Genomic DNA, 14,820 nt, shown 5'->3' with positions numbered 1-14,820 from the left:
CAGGTTTTCATTCTACACACAATACCCCATAATGACGACCCAAAAACAGGGTTTTATTCCACACACAATACCCCATAATGACATCACAATACCCCATAATGACATCACAATACCCCATAATGACATCACAATACCCCATAATGACACCACAATACCCCATAATGACGACCCCAAAACAGGTTTGCATTCTACACACAATACCCCATAATGACAAACCAAAAACAGGTTTGCATTCTACACACAATACCCCATAATGACATCACAATACCCCATAATGACATCACAATACCCATAATGACGAACCCAAAACAGGTTTTTAGAAATGTTTGCATATTATTTTTAATTTTTTTAAACACACACAAAACAGAAATATCACATTTACATAAGTATTCAGACCCTTTACTCAGTACTTTGTTGTACCACCTTTGGCAGCGATTACAGCCTCAACTCTTCTTGGCTATGAAGCTAGAGGCTTGTAGTACACTACTTATAACCTGATCCATATGGGCCCTGTGCCAAGCTTGGCACACCTGTATTTGGGGAGTTTCTCCCATTGTTCTCTGCAGATCCTCTCATCTCTGTCAGGTTGTATGGGGAGTGTCGCTGCACAGCTGTTTTCAGGACTCTCCAGAGATGTTCAATCGGGTTCAAGTCCGGGCTCTGGCTGGGCCACTCAAGGACATTCAGAGACTTGTCCTGAAGCCACTCCTGCGTTGTCTTGGCTGTGTGCTTAGGGTCGTTGTCCTGTTGGAAGGTGAACCTTTGCCCCAGTCTGAGCTCCTGAGAGCTCTGGAGCAGGTTTTCATCAAGGATCTCTCTCTACTTTTCTCCTTTCATCTTTCCCTCGATCCTGACTAGTCTCCCAGTCTTTAGGGATGGTGCCAGGTTTACTCCAGACATGATGCTTGGCATTCAGGCCAGTGAGTTAAATCTTGGTTTCATCAGACCAGAGAATCTGGTCCGAGAGTCCTTAGGTGTCTTTTGGCAAACTCCAAGCAGGCTGTCATGTGCCTTTTTTACTGAGGAGTGGCTTCCGTCTGGCCACTCTGCCACAAAGGCCTGATTGGTGGACGGCTGCAGCGATGGTTGTCCTTCTGGAAGATTCTCCCATCTCCACAGAGGAACTCTGGAGCTCTGTCAGAGTGACCATCTGCCAGCTCTAGGACGAGTCTTGGAGGTTCCAAACTTCTTCAATTTAGGATCAATTTAGGAATGAAGGAGGCCACTGTGTTCTTGGGGACCTTCAATGCTGCAGAAATGTTTTTTTACCCTTCCCCAGATCTGTGCCTTGTTCAAATCCTGTCTTGGAGCTCTACGGACAATTCCTTTGACATCATGGCTTGGTTTTTGCTCTGACAGTGCTGTGGGACCTTTATATAGACAGGTGTGTGCCTTTCCAAATCATGTCCAATCACGTTTACTACAGGTGGACTCCAAGTTGTAGAAACATCTCCAAGGATGATCAATGGAGACATGATGTACTGGAGCTTCATTTTGGGTCTCATAGCAAAGAGTCTGAATACTTATGTAAATAACGTATTTCTGGGGGGAGGGACTTCTTTTGACCAGGGCCCATAGGGTGCCATTTCGGGCCGAAGTCATGGCCTAATCAGCCACTGCCTATCTCCTGAGACTGGCTGACTGACTGACAGAGACAGAGAGAATGATCTCAGTGTCATGTAGACAGACAGTAGAAAATGCCACGGTGTATTGACAAAAGTGCACTACATAGGGAATAGGGTGCCATTTGGGCCAAACAGTGCATTTGGAAAGTGTTCAGACCTCTTGACTTTTTCCCCATCAAACTACACACAATACCCCATAATGACATCACAATACCCCATAAAGACAAAGCGAAAACAGGTTTTTAGAAATTCTTGCAAATTAATATATAACCACCCCCCCAAAGCGAAAACAGGTTATTAATTATTAATTTGCAAGAATTTCTAAAAACCTGTTTTCGCTTTGTCTTATGGGGTATTGTGATGTCATTATGGGGTATTGTGTGTAGTTTGATGGGGAAAAAGTCAAGAGGTCTGAACACTTTCCAAATGCACTGTTTGGCCCAAATGGCACCCTATTCCCTATGTAGTGCACTTCTTTTGACCAGGGCCCATAGGGTGCCATTTTGGGCCGAAGTCATGGCCTAATCAGCCACTGCCTATCTCCTGAGACTGACTGACTGGCTGACTGACAGAGACAGAGAGAATGATCTCAGTGTCATGTAGACAGACAGTAGAAAATGCCACGGTGTATTGACAAAAGCAGCAAATGACTCATCTAGTTTTAAGGCTTGTTACTGTCAGGAAGGGAGAAATGAAAACCGAAATGCTCAGGTAAACTGTCAAGAGCTTGGCTTATTCGTTCTTGGAAACATCCCATAATACCCTCCTAGTAACTACAGGTACGGGGAAAGGGCCTGATTTGCAGGTTAATTAAATTGTTCAGGGCTGCAATGCTCTATATTCTATTTGGCAGAGAGAGATGTCATTCAGGATGTAGTGTGCTGGGCAAAGGTTTCCAGGAATGACTAGACCACATGTCAGGAGTCAGGACACTACAGAGTAGACCACATGTCAGGACACTACAGACTAGACCACATGTCAGGAGTCAGGACACTACAGACTAGACCACATGTCAGGAGTCAGGACACTACTGAGTAGACCACATGTCAGGACACTACTGAGTAGACCACATGTCAGGACACTACAGAGAAGACCACATGTCAGGACACTACAGAGTAGACCACATGTCAGGACACTACAGAGTAGACCACATGTCAGGACACTACTGAGTAGACCACATGTCAGGACACTACTGAGTAGACCACATGTCAGGACACTACTGAGTAGACCACATGTCAGGACACTACAGAGTAGACCACATGTCAGGAGTCAGGACACTACAGAGTAGACCACATGTCAGGAGTCAGGACACTACAGAGTAGACCACATGTCAGGAGTCAGGACACTACAGAGTAGACCACATGTCAGGAGTCAGGACACTACAGAATAGACCACATGTCAGGACACTACAGACTAGACCACATGTCAGGAGTCAGGACACTACAGAGTAGACCACATGTCAGGAGTCAGGACACTACAGAGTAGACCACATGTCAGGACACTACTGAGAAGACCACATGTCAGGACACTACAGACTAGACCACATGTCAGGACACTACAGAGTAGACCACATGTCAGGACACTACAGACTAGACCACATGTCAGGACACTACAGAGTAGACCACATGTCAGGACACTACAGACTAGACCCATGTCAGGACACTACAGACTAGACCACATGTCAGGAGTCAGGACACTACAGAGTAGACCACATGTCAGGACACTACTGAGTAGACCACATGTCAGGACACTACAGACTAGACCACATGTCAGGACACTACAGACTAGACCACATGTCAGGAGTCAGGACACTACAGAGTAGACCACACGTCAGGACACTACTGAGTAGACCACATGTCAGGACACTACAGAGTAGACCACATGTCAGGACACTACTGAGTAGACCACATGTCAGGAGTCAGGACACTACAGACTAGACCACATGTCAGGACACTACAGACTAGACCACATGTCAGGAGTCAGGACACTACAGAGTAGACCACATGTCAGGACACTACTGAGTAGACCACATGTCAGGACACTACAGACTAGACCACATGTCAGGACACTACAGACTAGACCACATGTCAGGAGTCAGGACACTACAGAGTAGACCACACGTCAGGACACTACTGAGTAGACCACATGTCAGGACACTACAGAGTAGACCACATGTCAGGACACTACTGAGTAGACCACATGTCAGGAGTCAGGACACTACAGACTAGACCACATGTCAGGACACTACAGAGTAGACCACATGTCAGGACACTGCAGACTAGACCACATGTCAGGACACTACTGAGTAGACCACATGTCAGGAGTCAGGACACTACTGAGTAGACCACATGTCAGGACACTACAGAGTAGACCACATGTCAGGACACTACTGAGTAGACCACATGTCAGGACACTACAGAGTAGACCACATGTCAGGACACTGCAGACTAGACCACATGTCAGGACACTACTGAGTAGACCACATGTCAGGAGTCAGGACACTACTGAGTAGACCACATGTCAGGACACTACAGAGTAGACCACATGTCAGGAGTCAGGACACTACTGAGTAGACCACATGTCAGGACACTACAGAGTAGACCACATGTCAGGACACTACAGAGTAGACCACATGTCAGGACACTACTGAGTAGACCACATGTCAGGACACTACATACTAGACAACATGTCAGGACACTACAGAGTAGACCACATGTCAGGACACTACAGAGTAGACCACATGTCAGGACACTACATACTAGACAACATGTCAGGACACTACAGAGTAGCCCACATGTCAGGACACTACAGAGTAGACCACATGTCAGGACACTACTGAGTAGACCACATGTCAGGACACTACAGAGTAGACCACATGTCAGGAGTCAGGACACTGCAGACTAGACCACATGTCAGGAGTCAGGACACTACAGAGTAGACCACATGTCAGGAGTCAGGACACTACAGAGTAGACCACATGTCAGGACACTACTGAGTAGACCACATCATCAAATCAAAAAAATGAATGTAGTATTAGATCATGACAATGTTTCTTTGTGCTTGGGGTTTCACCTACAGCATCACTGATGCTTTCTCTGCTTCCCGTGGATAAATGTCTATTTCCTGCAGCATCAGCGTCTGTGGAGAAACGTCTAGTTCCTACAGGTCATGTCTAACAGGCCAGACGTCAACAGATCTGCTGATAGGGAGAAAACAGCCTCTTCTTTCCCCGGGGGGATGAGGAATCTTCCTCTATCCGTTGACAGCTCTCCATTTCTGCTTAGTAGAGCAAAACAGAAACCAATGGATTATTGAAAATAATGAGGTGGGCAAATCAATCACCTATCCTTCTTTAAGACTAGGATCATTACAAATATTGCACTAAACTATCAAAGATTAAATCCACTTCTTCTGATTTTTCATTTAGAGTGAAAAATCCATTATAAGAATGTCTTCATCAAATTCTAACAAGTATTCCATCTATTTTAGTTTCTGAAGTGTTTTTGGGACATTCAAAGAGAAACAACACTTATCTAAATGTTGTTTTATACCCAACTGACATATTTCATTTCATACCAAGTTAGGAGAAGTGGCGTATTATTGTGATCCACACAGTGAAGTCGGCCAATCCACTGAGATACCTTCTGGCTTTTAAATCCCAAATGTTTACGATGTTGTCATTCAAAACCATCCTGTACAATATCTGACATTGTACTTAGAAAGTTCCCGTATCTCATTTGAAAGATGTGTAGAATTGGTTCTAACCTGAAGCGTGTAGGAAAGGGAAAAGGCAGAAGACCTTTGACCTTTTGAGAAGTGCAGGTACAGTTAGTTACATGCTTCAAGTGGCTGGAGCAGCACACAGGAAATTGATTGAGCCGTTAATCCATTTTTAAGGTCTGAGGAACTTTTTCCATTAAGTGGTCGGTCCTACCTTTTAAACTGCTAATGGTGGCAGGTTAATTCAACACCACAGATATTACAGACAGACAGACAGACAGACAGACAGACAGACAGACAGACAGACAGACAGACAGACAGACAGACAGACAGACAGACAGACAGACAGACAGACAGACAGGCAGGCAGGCAGGCAGACAGGCAGGCAGGCAGACAGACAGACAGACAGACAGACAGACAGACAGACAGACAGACAGACAAAAACAAACAGACAGAAACAAACAGACAGAAACAAACAAACAAACAAGCCCAGCCCAGCCCAGCCCATACAAAGAATTGCTGACATGGTTTTAGTTGTGCCTCATTACCTCTCAAAGTCAGCTGGTAACCAAACATTAACCTGCTTAAATGATGAGATGGTTTTAGTTGTGTCTCATACCTCTCAAAGTCAGCTGGTAACCAAACATTAACCTGCTTAAATGATGAGATGGTTTTAGTTGTGTCTCATACCTCTCAAAGTCAGCTGGTAACCAAACATTAACCTGCTTAAATGATGAGATGGTTTTAGTTGTGCCTCATACCTCTCAAAGTCAGCTGGTAACCAAACATTAACCTGCTTAAATGATGAGATGGTTTTAGTTGTGCCTCATACCTCTCAAAGTCAGCTGGTAACAAAACATTAACCTGCTTAAATGATGAGATGGTTTTAGTTGTGCCTCATACCTCTCAAAGTCAGCTGGTAACAAAACATTAACCTGCTTAAATGATGAGATGGTTTTAGTTGTGCCTCATACCTCTCAGTCAGCTGGTAACCAAACATTAACCTGCTTAAATGATGAGATGGTTTTAGTTGTGCCTCATACCTCTCAGTCAGCTGGTAACAAAACATTAACCTGCTTAAATGATGAGATGGTTTTAGTTGTGCCTCATACCTCTCAAAGTCAGCTGGTAACAAAACATTAACCTGCTTAAATGATGAGATGGTTTTAGTTGTGCCTCATACCTCTCAAAGTCAGCTGGTAACAAAACATTAACCTGCTTAAATGATGAGATGGTTTTAGTTGTGTCTCATACCTCTCAAAGTCAGCTGGTAACCAAACATTAACCTGCTTAAATGACGAGATGTTCTTGTTTGTTTTCTATTGTTTGACTGTTAAACGTTAAAACATATTTGTAAAGCTCTGTGGACAGATGGTTAGATGGTTTATCAAAGTGCCAGACAGGCACACGGCAACAACAGCTGCTGCTGTCATGAAGGGAAATGTCTTGTGGCGTTTGTTAGATATCGTTACCTGTGGAACAGGACGCAGGGCACCTTCCTCCCCTCCATTCAGACGCAGGACACCTTCCTCCCCTCCGTTCAGACGCAGGGCACCTTCCTCCCCTCCGTTCAGACGCAGGACACCTTCCTCCCCTCCGTTCAGACGCAGGACACCTTCCTCCCCTCCGTTCAGCGATTGTTGTTTTGATGTGTTTTATGTGACATTCAGCGAGGAGACACTCAATTGCATCTCTAACCAATCAGTGTCTTTAAAAAGACCTAGAGAGACACCCTGATGTGATGGACAGTCGATGCAAACAGAAAGACAGACAGCGAGAGAGAGAGAGAGGGAGAAACAGACCACGCACAAATAAACAGACCACTCTCTCTCACACACACACACACACACTCCGGGGTAGCTGAGGCAGGCAGATGACATGCTGAGTGAGTCTGGAGGGGGCTCTGCTGCTGTCAATGTCTGTTTACCCTGCAATCTATCTATACAGAGAGAGAATAACCATGTTTACCCTGCAATCTATCTATACAGAGAGAATAACCATGTTTACCCTGCAATCTATCTATACAGAGAGAGAATAACCATGTTTACCCTGCAATCTATCCACACAGAGAGAGAATAACCATGTTTACCCTGCAATCTATCTACACAGAGAGAGAATAACCATGTTTACCTTGCAATCTATCCACACAGAGAGAGAATAACCATGTTTACCCTGCAATCTATCTACACAGAGAGAGAATAACCATGTTTACCCTGTAATCTATCTATACAGAGAGAGAGAATAACCATGTTTACCCTGCAATCTATCCACACAGAGAGAGAATAACCATGTTTACCCTGCAATCTATCTACACAGAGAGAGAATAACCATGTTTACCTTGCAATCTATCCACACAGAGAGAGAATAACCATGTTTACCCTGCAATCTATCTACACAGAGCGAGAATAACCATGTTTACCCTGTAATCTATCTATACAGAGAGAGAGAATAACCATGTTTACCCTGCAATCTATCTATACAGAGAGAGAATAACCATGTTTACCCTGCAATCTATCCACACAGAGAGAATAACCATGTTTACCCTGCAATCTATCTACACAGAGAGAGAATAACCATGTTTACCCTGCAATCTATCTATACAGAGAGAATAACCATGTTTACCCTGCAATCTATCCACACAGAGAGAGAATAACCATGTTTACCCTGCAATCTATCTATACAGAGAGAGAATAACCATGTTTACCCTGCAATCTATCCACACAGAGAGAATAACCATGTTTACCCTGCAATCTATCTATACAGAGAGAATAACCATGTTTACCCTGCAATCTATCTACACAGAGAGAGAATAACCATGTTTACCCTGCAATCTATCCACAAAGAGAATAACCATGTTTACACTGCAATCTATCTACACAGAGAGAGAATAACCATGTTTACCCTGCAATCTATCCACACAGAGAGAATAACCATGTTTACCCTGCAATCTATCTATACAGAGAGAGAATAACCATGTTTACCCTGCAATCTATCCACACAGAGAGAATAACCATGTTTACCCTGCAATCTATCTATACAGAGAGAAGAACCATGTTTACCCTGCAATCTATCAACACAGAGAGAGAAGAACCATGTTTACCCTGCAATCTATCAACACAGAGAGAGAAGAACCATGTTTACCCTGCAATCTATCTATACAGAGAGAGAATAACCATGTTTACCCTGCAATCTATCTACACAGAGAATAACCATGTTTACCCTGCAATCTATCTACACAGAGAATAACCATGTTTACCCTGCAATCTATCTACACAGAGAATAACCATGTTTACCCTGCAATCTATCTATACAGAGAGAGAATAACCATGTTTACCCTGCAATCTATCTATACAGAGAGAATAACCATGTTTACCCTGCAATCTATCTATACAGAGAGAGAATAACCATGTTTACCATGCAATCTATCTACACAGAGAGAGAAGAACCATGTTTACCCTGCAATCTATCTACACAGAGAGAATAACCATGTTTACCCTGCAATCTATCTACACAGAGAGAGAATAACCATGTTTACCCTGCAATCTATCTATACAGAGAGAGAATAACCATGTTTACCCTGCAATCTATCTATACAGAGAATAACCATGTTTACCCTGCAATCTATCTATACAGAGAGAGAATAACCATGTTTACCCTGCAATCTATCTACACAGAGAGAGAAGAACCATGTTTACCCTGCAATCTATCTACACAGAGAGAGAATAACCATGTTTACCCTGCAATCTATCTATACAGAGAGAGAATAACCATGTTTACCCTGCAATCAATCTACATAGAGAGAGAATAACCATGTTTACCCTGCAATCTATCTATACAGAGAGAGAATAACCATGTTTACCCTGCAATCTATCCACACAGAGAGAGAATAACCATGTTTACCCTGCAATCTATCTATACAGAGAGAATAACCATGTTTACCCTGCAATCTATCTACACAGAGAGAGAATAACCATGTTTACCCTGCAATCTATCCACAAAGAGAATAACCATGTTTACACTGCAATCTATCTACACAGAGAGAGAATAACCATGTTTACCCTGCAATCTATCTATACAGAGAGAGAATAACCATGTTTACCCTGCAATCTATCTATACAGAGAGAGAATAACCATGTTTACCCTGCAATCTATCCACACAGAGAGAGAGAATAACCATGTTTACCCAGCAATCTATCCACACAGAGAGAATAACCATGTTTACCCTGCAATCTATCTATACAGAGAGAGAATAACCATGTTTACCCTGCAATCTATCTATACAGAGAGAGAATAACCATGTTTATTTAGTTGTAGAGACAATACACACAACCACGTTTATTTACAGTTATAGGGCTTATCGACACTGAGTGTACACAACATCAGGAACATTTTCCTAATATTGAGTTGCACCCCCTTTTGCCCTCAGAACAGCCTCAAATTATCAAGTCATGGACTCTACAGGTTTCGAAAGCGTTCCACAGGGATGCTAGCCCATGTTGACTCCAATGCTTCCCACAGTTGTTAAGTTGGCTTCCTCTCCTCTGCTCTCTCACTTCAGACTGGCTTCCTCTCCTCTGCTGTCTCACTTCAGACTGGCTTCCTCTCCTCTGCTCTCTCACTTCAGACGGGCTTCCTCTCCTCTGCTGTCTCACTTCAGACTGGCTTCCTCTGCTCTCACTTCAGACTGGCTTCCTCTCCTCTGCTGTCTCACTTCAGACTGGCTTCCTCTGCTGTCTCACTTCAGACTGGCTTCCTCTCCTCTGCTCTCTCACTTCAGACTGGCTTCCTCTCCTCTGCTCTCTCACTTCAGACTGGCTTCCTCTCCTCTGCTCTCTCACTTCAGACTGTCCTCCTCTCCTCTGCTCTCTCACTTCAGACTGGCTTCCTCTCCTCTGCTCTCTCACTTCAGACTGGCTTCCTCTCCTCTGCTCTCTCACTTCAGACTGGCTTCCTCTCCTCTGCTGTCTCACTTCAGACTGGCTTCCTCTCCTCTGCTCTCTCACTTCAGACTGGCTTCCTCTCCTCTGCTGTCTCACTTCAGACTGGCTTCCTCTCCTCTGCTCTCTCACTTCAGACTGGCTTCCTCTCCTCTGCTGTCTCACTTCAGACTGGCTTCCTCTCCTCTGCTGTCTCACTTCAGACTGGCTTCCTCTCCTCTGCTCTTCACTTCAGACTGGCTTCCTCTCCTCTGCTCTCTCACTTCAGAGAGCTTCCTCTCCTCTGCTCTCTCACTTCAGACTGTCTTCCTCTCCTCTGCTCTCTCACTTCAGACTGGCTTCCTCTCCTCTGCTGTCTCACTTCAGACTGGCTTCCTCTCCTCTGCTGTCTCACTTCAGACTGGCTTCCTCTCCTCTGCTCTCTCACTTCAGACTGGCTTCCTCTCCTCTGCTCTCTCACTTCAGACTGGCTTCCTCTCCTCTGCTCTCTCACTTCAGACTGTCTTCCTCTCCTCTGCTCTCTCACTTCAGACTGGCTTCCTCTCCTCTGCTCTCTCACTTCAGACTGTCTTCCTCTACTCTGCTCTCTCACTTCAGACTGGCTTCCTCTGCTCTCTCACTTCAGACTGGCTTCCTCTGCTCTGCTGTCTCACTTCAGACTGGCTTCCTCTCCTCTGCTGTCTCACTTCAGACTGTCTTCCTCTCCTCTGCTCTCTCACTTCAGACTGGCTTCCTCTGCTCTCTAACTTCAGACTGGCTTCCTCTGCTCTGCTGTCTCACTTCAGACTGGCTTCCTCTCCTCTGCTGTCTCACTTCAGACTGGCTTCCTCTCCTCTGCTCTCTCACTTCAGACTGGCTTCATCTCCTCTGCTCTCTCACTTCAGACTGGCTTCCTCTCCTCTGCTCTCTAACTTCAGACTGGCTTCCTCTCCTCTGCTCTCTCACTTCAGACTGGCTTCCTCTCCTCTGCTCTCTCACTTCAGACTGGCTTCCTCTCCTCTGCTCTCTCACTTCAGACTGGCTTCCTCTCCTCTGCTCTCTCACTTCAGACTGGCTTCCTCTCCTCTGCTCTCTCACTTCAGACTGGCTTCCTCTCCTCTGCTCTCTCACTTCAGACTGGCTTCCTCTCCTCTGCTCTCTCACTTCAGACTGGCTTCCTCTCCTCTGCTGTCTCACTTCAGACTGGCTTCATCTCCTCTGCTCTCTAACTTCAGACTGGCTTCCTCTCCTCTGCTCTCTCACTTCAGACTGGCTTCCTCTCCTCTGCTCTCTCACTTCAGACTGGCTTCCTCTCCTCTGCTCTCTCACTTCAGACTGGCTTCCTCTCCTCTGCTGTCTCACTTCAGACTGGCTTCCTCTCCTCTGCTCTCTCACTTCAGACTGGCTTCCTCTCCTCTGCTGTCTCACTTCAGACTGGCTTCATCTCCTCTGCTCTCTAACTTCAGACTGGCTTCCTCTCCTCTGCTCTCTCACTTCAGACTGGCTTCCTCTCCTCTGCTCTCTCACTTCAGACTGGCTTCCTCTCCTCTGCTGTCTCACTTCAGACTGGCTTCCTCTCCTCTGCTCTCTCACTTCAGACTGGCTTCCTCTCCTCTGCTCTCTCACTTCAGACTGTCTTCCTCTCCTCTGCTCTCTCACTTCAGACTGGCTTCCTCTGCTCTCTCACTTCAGACTGGCTTCCTCTGCTCTGCTGTCTCACTTCAGACTGGCTTCCTCTCCTCTGCTGTCTCACTTCAGACTGGCTTCCTCTCCTCTGCTCTCTCACTTCAGACTGGCTTCATCTCCTCTGCTCTCTCACTTCAGACTGGCTTCCTCTCCTCTGCTCTCTAACTTCAGACTGGCTTCCTCTCCTCTGCTCTCTCACTTCAGACTGGCTTCCTCTCCTCTGCTCTCTTTCTTCAGACTGGCTTCCTCTCCTCTGCTCTCTCACTTCAGACTGGCTTCCTCTCCTCTGCTCTCTCACTTCAGACTGGCTTCCTCTCCTCTGCTCTCTCACTTCAGACTGGCTTCCTCTCCTCTGCTCTCTCACTTCAGACTGGCTTCCTCTCCTCTGCTCTCTCACTTCAGACTGGCTTCCTCTCCTCTGCTGTCTCACTTCAGACTGGCTTCATCTCCTCTGCTCTCTAACTTCAGACTGGCTTCCTCTCCTCTGCTCTCTCACTTCAGACTGGCTTCCTCTCCTCTGCTCTCTCACTTCAGACTGGCTTCCTCTCCTCTGCTGTCTCACTTCAGACTGGCTTCCTCTCCTCTGCTCTCTCACTTCAGACTGGCTTCCTCTCCTCTGCTGTCTCACTTCAGACTGGCTTCCTCTCCTCTGCTCTCTCACTTCAGACTGGCTTCCTCTCCTCTGCTGTCTCACTTCAGACTGGCTTCATCTCCTCTGCTCTCTAACTTCAGACTGGCTTCCTCTCCTCTGCTCTCTCACTTCAGACTGGCTTCCTCTCCTCTGCTCTCTCACTTCAGACTGGCTTCCTCTCCTCTGCTGTCTCACTTCAGACTGGCTTCCTCTCCTCTGCTCTCTCACTTCAGACTGGCTTCCTCTCCTCTGCTGTCTCACTTCAGACTGGCTTCCTCTACTCTGCTCTCTCACTTCAGACTGGCTTCCTCTCCTCTGCTCTCTCACTTCAGACTGGCTTCCTCTCCTCTGCTCTCTCACTTCAGACTGGCTTCCTCTCCTCTGCTCTCTCACTTCAGACTGGCTTCCTCTCCTCTGCTCTCTCACTTCAGACTGGCTTCCTCTCCTCTGCTCTCTCACTTCAGACTGTCCTCCTCTCCTCTGCTCTCTCACTTCAGACTGGCTTCCTCTCCTCTGCTCTCTCACTTCAGACTGGCTTCCTCTCCTCTGCTCTCTCACTTCAGACTGTCCTCCTCTCCTCTGCTCTCTAACTTGGCACCTTTTAATAGCCGTGTGACCCAGTTTGAATCCAATTGAATTAAATCTACATATTTGGAGTAACCCCTACTTGCAGCCCGTTAAGATGACTTATTAGACCGTTTCTCCAGGCAGACTTAGCATTCTCCCTCTGCCTAGAATATTCTAGCAGCGTTAGTTGGTTCTCCACCACAGCCCAGCAGCATTATGAGTCACTGAGGCTACGCTCCAAAATGGCACCCTATTCCCTATATAGTGCACTACTTTTGACCGGGGCCTATAGGATAGGGATCATAGTTCCAAAGGGCTCTGGGCTAAAGTAGTTTACTATATATAGGGAATAGGGTGCCATTTGGGACACAACCACGGATGCATTTCTCATTTGCCGTGGGGGTCTCACTCAGAGCCATTGTTGCTGTAATGTTTGAGTAAAAAAATGTTCCACTTTAATGTCGAGTCCATGAATGTTTCCTCTGCACCTCGTACTGTTCTGTTCAATGTCGATGTCGATTGTGTCTCGTAGGTCAGAGGTGAACGATGAAGCTTCAAGGTGGACTGGACCTGCAGAGATGAAGGACCGGGTTACAAGGTGGACATGTCAGAACTCTAGGATGTCCCTGTCACCATGTCAGAAAACTCTAGGATGTCCCTGTCACCATGTCAGAAAACTCTAGGATGTCCCTGTCACCATGTCAGAAAACTCTAGGATGTCCCTGTCACCATGTCAGAAAACTCTAGGATGTCCCTGTCACCATGTCAGAAAACTATAGGATGTCCCTGTCACCATGTCAGAGAACTCTAGGATGTCCCTGTCACCATGTCAGGAAACTCTAGGATGTCCCTGTCACCATGTCAGAAAACTCTAGGATGTCCCTGTCACCATGTCAGAAAAGTCTAGGATGTCCCTGTCACCATGTCAGAAAACTCTAGGATGTCCCTGTCACCATGTCAGGAAACTCTAGGATGTCCCTGTCACCATGTCAGGAAACTCTAGGATGTCCCTGTCACCATGTCAGAAAACTCTAGGATGTCCCTGTCACCATGTCAGAAAACTCTAGGATGTCCCTGTCACCATGTCAGGAAACTCTAGGATGTCCCTGTCACCATGTCAGAAAACTCTAGGATGTCCCTGTCAGAAAACTCTAGAGGATGTCCCTGTCACCATGTCAGGAAACTCTAGGATGTCCCTGTCACCATGTCAGAAAACTCATGTCAGAAAACTCTAGGATGTCCCTGTCACCATGTCAGAAAACTCTAGGATGTCCCTGTCACCATGTCATGTCCCTGTCACCATGAAAACTCTAGGATGTCCCTGTCACCATGTCAGGAAACTCTAGGATGTCCCTGTCACCATGTCAGAAAACTCTAGGATGTCCCTGTCACCATGTCAGAAAACTCTAGGATGTCCCTGTCACCATGTCAGAAAACTCTAGGATGTCCCTGTCACCATGTCAGGAAACTCTAGGATGTCCCTGTCACCATGTCAGAAAACTCTAGGATGTCCCTGTCACCATGTCAGAAAACTCTAGGATGTCCCTGTCACCATGTCAGAAACTCTAGGAACATGTCAGAAACTCTAGGATGTCCCTGTCACCATGTCAGGAAACTCTAGGATGTCCCTGTCACCATGTCAGGAAACTCTAGGATGTCCCTGTCACCATGTCAG

General features: G+C 46.1%; 1 protein-coding gene across 2 annotated transcripts in view; it reads left to right on the top strand.

Annotated features, from left to right (window-relative positions):
- The window catches only part of ascc1 (activating signal cointegrator 1 complex subunit 1), a 31,453-nt gene extending 17,173 nt beyond the window's left edge, over nucleotides 1-14,280 (top strand). The window contains exon 10 of one of the 2 annotated variants that reach the window (XM_065022977.1): nucleotides 13,678-14,280. The gene's annotated coding sequence lies outside the window, so the exon portion shown is untranslated. Of the gene's footprint in view, nucleotides 1-8,385; nucleotides 8,891-13,677 lie in introns of those variants that run through there. The other variant, XM_065022978.1, reaches the window with a different exon arrangement.
- Nucleotides 14,281-14,820: the final 540 nt, after the last annotated feature.

The sequence above is a fragment of the Oncorhynchus nerka genome, linkage group LG10, assembly GCF_034236695.1.
Source record: "Oncorhynchus nerka isolate Pitt River linkage group LG10, Oner_Uvic_2.0, whole genome shotgun sequence".
In the NCBI taxonomy this organism is placed as follows: Eukaryota; Metazoa; Chordata; class Actinopteri; order Salmoniformes; family Salmonidae; genus Oncorhynchus; species Oncorhynchus nerka.
Note: the sequence above shows the minus strand (reverse complement) of the source record. Positions and strands in the feature narration are given on the sequence as shown.